Source organism: Parus major, chromosome 5, assembly GCF_001522545.3.
Source record: "Parus major isolate Abel chromosome 5, Parus_major1.1, whole genome shotgun sequence".
Classification (NCBI taxonomy): Eukaryota; Metazoa; Chordata; class Aves; order Passeriformes; family Paridae; genus Parus; species Parus major.
Genome location: NC_031774.1, coordinates 14,070,834 through 14,083,247, shown reverse-complemented (window position 1 = coordinate 14,083,247; position 12,414 = coordinate 14,070,834). Strand labels below are relative to the sequence as shown.

General features: G+C 43.7%; 1 long non-coding RNA gene across 2 annotated transcripts; it reads right to left on the bottom strand.

The window, feature by feature from the left end:
- Window positions 1–628: 628 nt before the first annotated feature.
- LOC117244594 lies at window positions 629–11,648 on the bottom strand. Of its 2 annotated transcripts, XR_004497991.1 has the most exons (5): window positions 11,561–11,648; window positions 10,296–10,325; window positions 9,545–9,653; window positions 2,916–2,976; window positions 629–1,837 (listed from the first exon to the last, which is right to left on the bottom strand). It is a non-coding gene; the product is annotated as an uncharacterized LOC117244594 (long non-coding RNA). The 2 variants fall into 2 exon arrangements; XR_004497990.1 differs by lacking the exon at window positions 629–1,837 and having other exon boundaries at window positions 1,992–2,976.
- Window positions 11,649–12,414: the final 766 nt, after the last annotated feature.

Sequence of the window (12,414 nt, the reverse complement as noted above, 5' to 3'; positions counted from 1 at the left end):
CCCTGCGCCGCCGCTCCTCGCCCGCGGCTTAAATGGCCGTCTGGCAGCGGGCGGAGGGGCTGCGGCCGGCGCCTCCCCGCCTTCCCCCTCCCTCTCTCCCTGCCGGCATCTGACATCTCCCCCCGCCAAGCCGCGCCGGGCGAGGAAGTGGCTCCCTCCAAAAGTTTCGCGGTCTCCGTCGGCACCCGCGGAGGGAGCGGCGCCGCGGGGCGCGCCCGCCCGGCCCTGGCACGGTGCTCGGGGGCGGGCGGTCCGCAGAAGGGTCAGGGGTAAGGCGAGGTTAACCCGGCCCCGGGGGCTCCGCTGCCGGCCGGAGGCGAGCGCTGCTCCCTCCGCGGCCATACGCGGCCCCGAGCGGGGTAAGGGGCGCCCGAGCCCCGGCGAGGGTTTGCCGCAGTGAGGGGCTCTGCTTGTTGCACCGTTTTTCATCCCCAAACAGTCTCCCAAGAAAGTCTCATCCCGCTCCAGGCACGGGTTTGCACATATTTAACCATGTCATCAAAAGGGACGTGACATCATCACTTCTATAACTTCTGTAACCTTTTCTATAACCGTAACTTAGTTCCCAGGTTCAGTGAAGTGTTCCACATTTCATTCATACTGGATAAGGGAAAAGGGAAGGCAGGACAGTTGACAGAGCATAGCTTTAATTGCAGAAACACTGGCAGTCCTCATTTTCTCAGAAGTTTTGAGCTCATATGTTTGTCATTTCCCTGTCTTTTCTGAGCCCTCAAAACACGTGCATAGCATTACGGAAGCAGCTATTTCCATGGGAGTTCATGGGAAAATTCGCAAGAATAAGGACATTGGGGTTGTTCCCTGGAAAAGAGAAGGCTCCCAGGAAACCGTATTAGAGCCTCTCAGTACTTAAAGGGAGCTTGTTAGAAAGGTGGGGACAGACTTTTTAGCATGGCCTGTTGATATACGAGAAGAGGGAATTGTTCTAAACTAAAAGACTAGGTCAATTCAGACTACATATGAGGAAGAAAAGTTTTACGGTGAGGGTGGTGAATCAGTGGAACAGGTTGCTCAGGGCAGTTGTAGATGACCCATCCCTGGAGATGTTAAAGGGCATGTTGGGCATGGCTCTGAGTTGGAGACGTTCCTGCTTATCACATGGCAGCTGGACTATGTCACCTTTAAATGTTCCTTTGAACCCAAACTATTCTATCATTCTGTAAGGGCACACACAAACCCTGTTTGAGAGGCTGAGACCTACAGCTGGAGTTAGTGTAGAGGCATCACTTCATACGATTTGTGGGAAATAGATAATTATACTTCAGAAAAGGTTCTGTTGGTTGTTTTTTGGGGTTTTTTTATGTTAGGGAGTACTGAAATGAGGCAAGAAACACTATATAAAAAACATTAATAAAACTTTTTATGCTTTCCATTCAGTGCAAAGCACCTGATAATTGTTTTCCCGGTGAAGACTCCTCCTGGTATGCCACACACCTGACAGAAGTCTCACTGGCTGTTGTGAAGTTGTTATGCTGACATAACTTCTGCAGCTCAAACCCTACCGTTTAGAAATTGCAGCTCTGATGCATAAAATAAATTCCCTCTTGCTGCTCCCCTGCTTGGGCAGACCCCCAGTGAGTCTAAGTTGCCAGACTGCAGCTTCTGACCAGACTGGGTTCCATTGTCTGGGCTGCACCTCAAGTGCCACAGCTGCACTTGAGCAAGCATACTTGGTCATCCTTGGCTCCAGCCCAGTGGGAGCAGCGTGGCTTTTTCTAATTGCATACCTTTCCAGTACAAAAACCTGGTAATTAATCCAGTTGTCCTTGAAACTTAGTGGGAATCTCTTCACTCATGTCAGCAGTAATGGCAGCCAGCTCTGAAAGAGAAAATTAAATTAAGAAAAAATAAATAAAAAATTAAAATGCACCGAGAAAGCAAGAAGTGGGGTTGTCACTTCTTAAAATTTTAAGTATCTCCAAGCTGATGTTGCCATCTCCAGACTCTAGACATCCTTGGACTTTTAAGTTCACTTATTCTTCTTCATTGAAGAGGCCACAGAACCCAATTTAGAAGCAAAGGGCGTTATATTTCTTAGGCTGTTGATTCTTTGCTCCAGAGAGCAACTGACAGCTACATCACTACTACAGAAAGCTGAACTCCCTTCACCATACTGGTGATCTGTCTGGATCTGGTGTAACTGGTGGGGCTTTTCAAGTACAAGGTACATGGAATCTGTAATTAATTACTTTCTCATTAACACTTGCAGCTGAGTGTATGTCATGACTACTTGTATGTCATGTACCTGAACCTGGAGGTCTATGAAGTTCTGGGACACAGTCTCATTTCTGCAGCCTCCAAAATAGTAGAGAACTGAATTAAATTTGCTTGTAGAGATCTCTGAGCACAGTATTTCTAGGATTGTTGTAAAAATTATCTTTACAGCATGTCTCTGATTGTAACCCTAACTAATGCCATCAGTAGGATTTATGGGTTAAACACAGAGCATATGCTCAGTGGGCACACAGAGAGCATGGGTTTGTTACTGTTTCAGGGTATCTCTCTTGACTGACTCCTATCAGACCTCAAGAAAAGAACTGACTCCTTTCCAGAGATATTTCTGGGGTGTTGGAAGTACCCAGCCTCCAGCTATCAGGGACCCTGTCTGTAGGACAGAGGAGTGAACTGTGGAGATTCATAAACGTTTGAACAGACTCAGATAGATATGCTGAAGGTAGACACAAGCAAAGGGGGAAAAAAAAGTGTCAAGAAACATCAGGCACTAAAAAGTGTAATTATTTTGTAACATAAAACAGAAATGCAATTTCAAGAAAAGCTTTTCTGATTAGATTTTGAGAACTCTGTGGAGAAAGAATCACACATGTATCCGATTGCTTCCTTCAATCAATGCTTCTGCCCTTCACAGCATGCTCTGGTTCACTGCTACTCATGCACACCTCAGGGAAGAGATGGATCTCAAAGAGCTGCGATTCATGCCAGAACTGGAGCCTTCACATGCTGAAAATGGAAAAGAGAAATTAAAAGCCAATTTTTTTGAAGCTCTTCCAAGTTGCTAATTGTTCAGCAACAATAACCATCACAACAAAAACAATTTCCTAGGAATTAGAGGCTCAAGGTAGCATTTCAGGCCACAGGCTCTTCACAGCTTGTTACTAATCTGCTGGAAATCTACTGAATTACAACTGCTACTGCCTAATTTTTTCTATAGGTGAGTTTTGTTTATTCTACAGGCTCTTATTAAAGCTATATGTGTGACAGGCTAATGAAACTGGGTAGGTGTTGCTTCTGGCCTGAAGCTTCTACTTTTTAACTCACTGGAAGTAATTTGTGCATCTGAGTCATAAAACCTCTTCAAATGGAAGTCTCAGAAAGAAGTTATTCCACATCCTTATGATCAAGTTTTTAAAAGAGACCTAAGTTTAAGTCATGTTGGGCCCCTGCACACAAATCCAGGAAGAATGTGCTTATTACTTACGAGTGCTCTAGTTTACACCATAAGGAATACTACTAATTCTCTGGGCAGTATTGGAAGACTGCAAAAATAAAATGATCCAAAGCTGTCCAATTTGGAGCAGTTACCCTGGCTGGTAATGCTTATCTTTCACTGAGACTGCCAATAGAATATGGTTTAGAAAAGAAAAACGTATCAGAATGGTCATGTTTAACTGCATACCACAGCCGGGCTTGATCACAATAGTGTATTCTCATTAGTCATTCCCAGTTTCATTCATCAGCTCAGTGTGCAGTGTCAGCCAGAAGAAGCATCCAATTGTAGACTATCCTCTGGAGGGGAGTTCAGAACAAAGCAGAAAGCATGGTTTTGCCAGTGTGTGAAACCCAGGTGCCCCCACGTCCTGACTGAGGTTTGTCACTGCTCTCAGCATTGCAAGAGGGACAGAATGGACTGAGGGAAGGTACCAAGAAGGGCAGGTAAAGAAATGTAGATGATGGTGCAGTTGTCTTATCAATGGAGCCTTAAAAAGCTGTGTTTTCAATTAGGAGAGGAGAAAGCTCCCTGGAAATAAGATGAATGAAAAACTTGTTCACTAAATCAAATTTAACAGTCATAATAAAGTGGTTTTGTATATGGCAGGCAATGAGATTTTGAAATATGTTGTCACAGCAGGTTTTAAAGGCAAACAGCACGAACAGTTCCAAAACTTCATGGACATTATGTCCATAAACAGGGAGAAGGCAGAGATGAGCCTGTAATGTTTGGATGCTGGGAATGGTACTTTGTTTGCTCTTCCTGAAGAAAGTCTCCTAACACACTGCTGGAGACAGGATACTGTGTTGGATGGATTCATCCCTGACTGGGCAAGTAGCACATTTCTTGGCTACTGTTTACAGCCAAAACAGTGCAAAGGACTGTTATATATATATACATACATATAAAAGAAACAAGTGTATTAGCATGTGGCTTGCTACCTCAGCAAGGCAGATAACATGTAACAGTGTGCGTTACTAGTGTCATTCACAAAGGAGGAAGTCCTCTTTGCTGTGATTTCAGACCCAGGTCCAAGATCTGCTCTGGCTTTGCTTTCCCTTGTAAGTCCTCAGATTCAGACATGATGGGACATCAGTGACCCACACAGAATTCCAAATGAACTTCTGTCCATCATTGCTCAGTGCCCTGGAGCTACAGGAGCCCAATGTGCTCTTTCTGGTTGACATTGCTCTGGCTCTAACTTACGCCACCTCAGACCTTAAAAGGGTCCTCCAGGCTTCCATGTACCACCAAACCCACAGATGAGTCCTTTTGGGAACAACTCTCAGGCAGAACTCCAAGTCCCTTTTACACTACACCAGAGGAGCACTTCACTAACCCCAGCAGCAGCTTTGGTGAAAAAACAGTGAGTGGCTAAGAGCCTCACCTGGGGACAGTCCTACCATTATGCAGGAAGGTTTCAAATGCTGGATGTGGCTCTTAGCTGGTTTCTGCTGGTACAAGCCCTCCACAGCTTGTAGCTGAGGGGGTACTGGCTGGGGACTGCTGGGTAGTATTTTAACTCCTAAACAGTCCCTTTTTTTTTTTTTTTAATCACAAGAAACTAAAGGTGCATTGAGCTGCTAGCAGAGACATCTTTCAGATGGAGGGTAAAGCAGACAAAAAGAAAACCTGTCACTTCTTACAATGAGAGGGAAGTTAACCTGACTTCTCGTCAGTACAGATTTGGGATGGTTTTATTTTGACTGAGGGGGAGAAAACATTTTTTCTTGTGGGGGCCAGCAAAGAAAACCTGAAAAAATTAGTTTTTTTTCTTTTTCACACAACTTTCAAAAAGACTTTGAAGTGCTGTAGCTGAAAATGACTTTTTGGAAGTGGGTAACGCCTTCAATCTCTTAAGTTTACTCAGTGGCCAGCCTCCTTTGTGTGGGAAGACAGGTGAGTGGGAGGATGTATTTCACATAGCAATTGAAGGGAAAATATGCATTAAAACCCCACAGACTAGCACACTCCAAAGCATTGAGTCAGCTGCCCTGGCAGCCACGAGGGCCAGCCGTGTCCTGGGATGCCTCAGGCTCAGCATCAGCAGCCTGTCAAGGGAGGTGAGGTCAAGGGAGGTGATTGTCCTGCTCTGTACTGGTGTGGCCTCACCTCAAGGCCTGTGTGCAGTTTTGGGTGCTACAATATGAGAAAGATATAAAGGTTTTAGAAAGCATCTAAACAAGTGCTTTGAAGATGGTGAAGGGCCTGGAGGTGAATGTGTATGAGGAGCAGATGAGGTCACTTGGTCCATTCAGTCTGGAAGAGACTGAGGGGAGACCTCACTGCAGTCATAACCTCCTCGTGAGGGGAGGAGGAGGGGCAGGCACTGATCTCTGCTCTGCTGACCACTGACAGGACCTGAGGGAATGGCCTGAAGTTGTGTCAGGGGAGGTTTAGGTTGGACATCAGGAAAAGGTTCTTCACCCAGAGGGTGCTTGGAAACTGGAACAGGCTCTTCATGGAGGTGGTCACAGCAGCAAACCTGACAGAGTTTGGACAATGCACATGGTGTGGTTTTGGGAGTTCTGTTCAGGGCCAGGAGCTAGACTTCTTGAGGTCCATGTTGGTCCCTTCCAACTCAGCATATGTACAATTCTACAGCACCTGAGCTACTTCTAACACAGCAGAACATTTTTTAAAGTGGTTTGAGTTGAAACAGACACCAGCCTTTTAAACAGGTCATCTTCTACACAGGAATGAAAGGACTCTGTTCCAGTAGGAAAGAAGCTGTGGTCCTATAGCCAGTCTCACCAATGCTAGGTAACAGGTAATCGCTTGGTTTCAGCCAGGAGTAATGCCATGTGTTGCAAAGGGCTCTAGCACAATAAGTATACATAAGTTTTACTGAGACTTTCAGAAGGGGCAAGAGGAAAGCCCATCTCAGTATAGGCAGTCCCTGTCATATTACCAAAAGCCACAGCTATAGCTCAGCTGCCCCACACAGGAGCTAGAGCTCTGAGGTGGCATAGAGAGACAGGAAGCAGTGACTGAGGCAGGATTCTGGGAAATACCAGAAGCTGGCAGAAACATTTCCCCTTCTCCACCTGCCAAGTTTTTTGTCCTTGTCTCCAAGCTCATGAAAGAAAGGCATAAATTTTTCTCAGCATATAAAGTTCCAGCAGAATCACTTTCAATTACTATTTAAGTCCCATAAATGACACCATATAATCCAAATGAAATAACACCAAGCTAAACTTGGTGCTACAAAACATTACAACAGCTGACTCTGCCCTTGATAATGAGTGAAATCACCTGCCTCCTGGAAACCAGCAGGTGTGTGCATGGCTGGCAACCTCTGTCAAGGGCATTAGGAAAGGGAGTGGCTGGATACATTATGTTGTCCAGAAGCCCCATCTGCCACAATCTCCCACAACACACCCTGCCACCTTTAAGCACTGAAACCTTAAGAAACTTGTCAGAAAAACTGTAGTTGTGACACCACTTGCAAAAATACCAATGTTTAAACAGCACCAAGATTTTCACATCAGAGAATTCTCATTCCAGAGTCACAGATGACTGCTGAAATCCCAAGGTGATGTATATCCATTAAAGATGGAAAAAGTTAAAAGGTTAAAAATTAAATCTACCTAAATTCTTTGACAAAGTGAGTCAGCCTCCCTTTCCCTTTCCCCTGACATTACAAATTGTGGTGGGAGGGTACATAGTTTGAATGCTGGGTTTTATAACGTTTTGCTTATTAGCAAAACCCTACCCCTATCCCTGCTTCTCTCCATAAGTAATAATGTGGAGAAACGATGCAGAAGTGCAGGTGTCTTCCAAGTGTGATGCATGTTTCAACTATACCAGGAACAGACTGCTTATGGACATCCTAAGAGAGCAATTAACATCTTCAGTGTCGTTTAACTTTTGGTCCATTGCAGAGATTGCCCCTAAAATATAGGCACATCATCTTGTGCTTGTTTAACAGATGGTACTGAAGCATGAACTATTTTCATGGCAATGTACATTTGGCAAAACCATAAAAGTGGGAGAAGCAGTTTTCTGAGCAATAAAACTACCGACTGGAATGCAACTGGCCTGTTTTACACATAACCAGTATTTTTCTGCATGAATGCCTGCTTTAAGGTAAACACCTCCTTTTTACAAAGGTATGCAAAAAATGGCAGGAAGCAAAGAGGCAAAAAGGAAGAGGTGAGACCGAATCACTGAAGTTCTTGTGTCCATCATTATACATCAGAAAGATATCTTAAGGCTTCTCTTGGAGGATATCAGGTCCTATTTACTGTGCTCAAATTGCTGCGGTTGAATTGGGATGGTTTCAAGCAGCTTGGCAGCAACCCTTAGCTTAAACAGCAAGATGGCAAGAAGGCTAAGACATTTTCCTGGGAAGAAAACAAAAGCTGACATCAAAAATTATCAGTTCGCATCCCAGCTATCATGGTTGAATGCTCTGGCTCTGAATTTGCATCCCTGCACTTGCAATTCTAATGCCTGGTGATGTGCTCTGATCTTTGTTCATTTACTTGTCCTGTCGGACTGGAAATGGTGTTTTGGCAACAGCCTGCTATTTACTGTGGCACTACAGCCCTAAACATCCTTTAAGACATGCTGAGGCTTAGCTGGCCAAATTCTTGTGCTGGCTTTTTGACTGTCATTGAGAGCCAAGTGCCTAGCTTGATACATCCTTTTCAAGAACCCCGGGTTCTGGGTTTTGGTAACATTTTTTAAAATTTCTGTTTTCAAAACTAACTTCTTTCCATCTACCACTTGAACACAGTCAGTGCTATACAGCCTTCTGATGCTACTGGGAACAGCTTTTAAACAAATGTTCGCTGAGCTCTAGTAAATGAAATAATAAATTCCATATCAAATAATGAATGAAATAATGATATTTCCCTGTGTTCTTGCTGCATGAGAAGAATGATGAACCAGCACATTGCTTTTAGGATCATTGGTTTGTGTGTGCAATGTTTCTACCTGTCATTTCTCAGCTGAACAGGCTGTTCTGAACAGTACTTCTGCTCCCCAGGAAAACAAGAGTCCAAAGGGGAAGTAAGCCACATCCACAACTAACAATCTCCATGGAAGATACAGATCCTTTTAAAAACTGATGGATTAGATTCAATTTGCTTCAATAGGCACACACCAGCAACAATCCAAGTTAATTTTACGGCTGACAGCTTAACGGTTGAGTGAATAATCTGTCTCCTTAAAAGGGAAAACTTCCTTTTTCTGAAAGATCCTGAACTTTCCAGAGTGCACCTATACAGATATAACATGTTACAACAGCATTACAGGCTATGAAAGCAAGGCATCATTTGTTACTTTCTATACTTGTCCTCTTTAGTCACTGCTGCAGAGCAGAGTAACTCCAGAGCACACCTTGCAGAGGGGCAGTGGCTCCAAGGACTATGTTCTCTGCCAGAGGTGATGTGGCTTTGCAGTCTTTTAGCCCCCATGAGTGCCCGGCTAAGGAGCTGTACCTATCACCTCTGTTTCTAGTTGAGAGATTAAGCACATAACTTCTTTCAGGTAAATACTATATGTGGTTCTACAACACTAATCTTGCTCAAATTAACTGTGACACTGCAAAACTGCTCCTTTTTGGCAGGAAATAACAGTAGGCAGGGAGAATTGAAGCAGGAAGAGAACAGGGTGAAGGGAAACAGACATTAAGGGCATGGCAAAAAAATATTGCCTTATTTCTTCACAGAACTCATACATCCAGGTGACATCAAGGTAATGAAATAAATATTTAAAGCAGATGATCAGGAATAAAACAAACTGTCCAGAGCATGAAATAAGGAGGTCAAAAGCAAGGAAATATTGAAGCCAGGGTTTTTTTTTCTTGTTGAAGTATTGCTGGTACTGCACTAAGCAGAGGTAGGACTCAGTCTGTGGCTGCAAGCATTGCAGGAGATGCCAAAAGCACATTGCATGGGTTTTCTGTCAGACTATGCTGTCATCTTTGACAAAGCAGACAGTGCTGAGTCTTTCCTGCTAGGACTAAGCTTCTCACTCTCACTCACTGGCTTCTTTGTGCTCATGCACTCTAAGAGCGACACTTAATGACAGATACAGGGGGAAAAAAATCATTGTCGTGGGAATACTCACCAGGCCCATTAGTGCAACAATGTGACCAGCCTTGGCTGGGTCCCAGGCAGGTGGGTGTCTTGTAGTTTCAAAGCAGTGTGTCCTTTTGAATGATTTCTAATCCCTGTAGCTGAAGAAAGCAGGAGATAATAGAAGATGTGCTTATGCTTCTTAGTGGTTATCAGAGGGAATTATAATGGAGCATTTCCAAAATTAATTCATTTCCTATGTCCAGCATACTTAATTATTCTGGGGAATAAAACTGATTAAGTTTCTGCTCTAGAAAGCATATTTTTTCTTCACCAGAACTTGATCTTACTTTTACTACTAATATATGGTTTGGTGAGATAACTATGACCCAATTTAAATGATTTGTTGCAGCATCAATCTTGCCTAGTCTATAAGCTAGTTCTGATTCTATTAGGGGTAAGTATCTCCACAACAGAAAGTCTTTGTCTGAAGGTAGATGATTCTTAAAGCTAAATTAAGTTTAAATTAAAGTTAAAACCATTAATATGTTGACCTGAGTAGCCAAGAGATTCTGATTAACTATCAACACTTTATTTACTGCTCTCCTTCTCAAGAAGTCCTCAGATTTTAACTTGCCCAGGTCTTAAGATACAGAAAGATTAATCTTGACTGCTGTCTGCATGCTCATTAGAAGTTTTAATTTTCTAAATAAGCCTTATAGATAAGATAAATAATTTAGTTTTTTCTTTAGAGGATTAAAGGTTTGATGGAGTAACTCCTTCCCTTTCTTGTATGAACTGACCTTTCTGATGTGTGTCACTGGAGCTTGGTGCTGAAGAAGAAGTTAAGACAGGCATAGGCAAAAGAAAAACAAGAGTTTTAGCAGAGAAACAGAAGAGGTGAATAATTTATTTCGCAGTCAGTAGTGGTGCTATTCCTTTCTAGAGAACTGCTGCTAAGAAGATTCCCAATTTACCTCCCCTTATTCCTCAACCATCCTTCTCTGGACACAGAAGACTGCCATCCATGTCCTGTTACTTGTGTAACTCATTTATCCACAAATGTGGGCTGTGTTCCCTCTTGGTATCCTATACTAGCTACAGCACTTGCTTTGGCCACGTGAGCTTTACTGCCTCACCTAGGCTCTGGCATAAGAAGCTGGAATACAGGTGTTAGCCAACATCTTGCTCTCAGGAGGTTCTGCCAGTCCCCCTGTCCTCCCCAGACATCAGAAGGTAGCCACAATGCATTATCTAAGAGACACCCATTGACTAGTGAAGCTAGTAAGGAAGTAGCAGTAGCCAAAATGCAGTGCAAATTTTGATCTTGCTGCCAGCCAACTATAAATAACTTCAGTTATCTCAGTTTTTCTGATTTAATTTCACTTTGACTATAGCAGCACCACCTTTAACAGTGTGACTGCCAACTTCTTTACAGTGGTTTTTTATTTTGCAGGTCTTGCATTTACATCACAAGTGGGGAAGACTCCAAGTTTTTACTTTAAATGAAATATGGTTGGATCCTGAAGAGTTATCCAAATGTTCCATAAAGGATTGTACCTCAGAAGGTGGGAGGGGTGGGGTAAAGAACACATGCTTTCTAAGTTCTTCTCATGATCTTTGAACATCTGGCAGAGCCAGAAGGAAAGTCTGGGGTTTGAGGAGCTTTTGACACTTTAGTGGTCACAGACTTTCATTCAGTCCTTTATCATCTTTGACTTGGGTTGGAAATCAATATGCAAGATGCATGAGATGAAGAAGGAACACCTTGAATTCTTGCGTTCCTGACACTGTTAAAGCTGTTCAATGCCTGAAAAGCTGACCCTAAAAGCCTGGCCTGGCCAGACAGTGCTGTTTGGACAAGGAAAGTCTGCCCAGGTGCTTTTAATTACCAGGAAAGTAGTTTTCCAGAAATAGCTTCCTGGCTGCTTGCCAGATCTATTTCTTCTGACAGGAAAAGCAAATGTAAACATCCAGCACTTCGTAACAGACCACAGAAGCACCTCTCCCACTGGAGCAGGACTCTGGAAAGACTGTGCTATCTTCTCATCTCCTAACCCTGGGTTACCTCCTAAGCAGAATTATCCCATGCACCTCAGCAGCTCGCTATGGGGATGTGGTGGGAGCTCCCTCACACTGCAGGAGGCAGTGCTGAGGAGTCCCCTGGGTCTTGGTACAGAAAGGCCGCTTGGGAGAGCAGATCAAGCAGAGCTACTGCAAATGCTTATAAAGCCCTTGGGTACTGCCAAAAGAGAGCAGTCCCACCCAGCTGCATCCAAGTGGCAGAACTGGGCTCACCTGAAACTGATTGAGAAGAAGGGGTGCTCTCATTTAGTCCTGTCTTTGGCATTTACTCCTTCTTCACACCCTCTACTATGGCTGCTGTCAGCTTTTCCTGAGCTTCAGAACTACTTTTTATTTATGTGGCACTGTGCTTACAGGTAATACAGGTATAGAGGTACCTCATGGTATCTCGTATGTTGCAACATCTCCAAAGGCAGCTCTTTAGGGAGTATTTCACTTTCCATTTCCTTAATCTGTGCCTGGGAATGTCTTATAGGAGGCAGACCCCTGGGAAAAATATCTCCTGATAACTCTAAGCATATGGGAAGGCAACAAAGTGTATTTTCTGGGTTCTGTCACCTATGTACAACACTCTGGCAGGAAGAAGATGAGACAGAGAATGTTATAGTGAATAAATAGAACTTCACTCTTTGCAGTAGCTGCCAGGCAGCTCATGGCTCCAATTCTCTCTTTGCATCCTTGTTCCCTGCCGGCACAGCATCTGTGCTGAATCTTTCAGCATTGAAAGTTCCCTGTTTCTGGAGCCTTTAGCCAAACTACATGACACAAGATACATTCTTATTAGTGGTCTAGTTTCTAGTTTGGCAATTTTTGGAAGGCATCCAGAGGACATGTTAA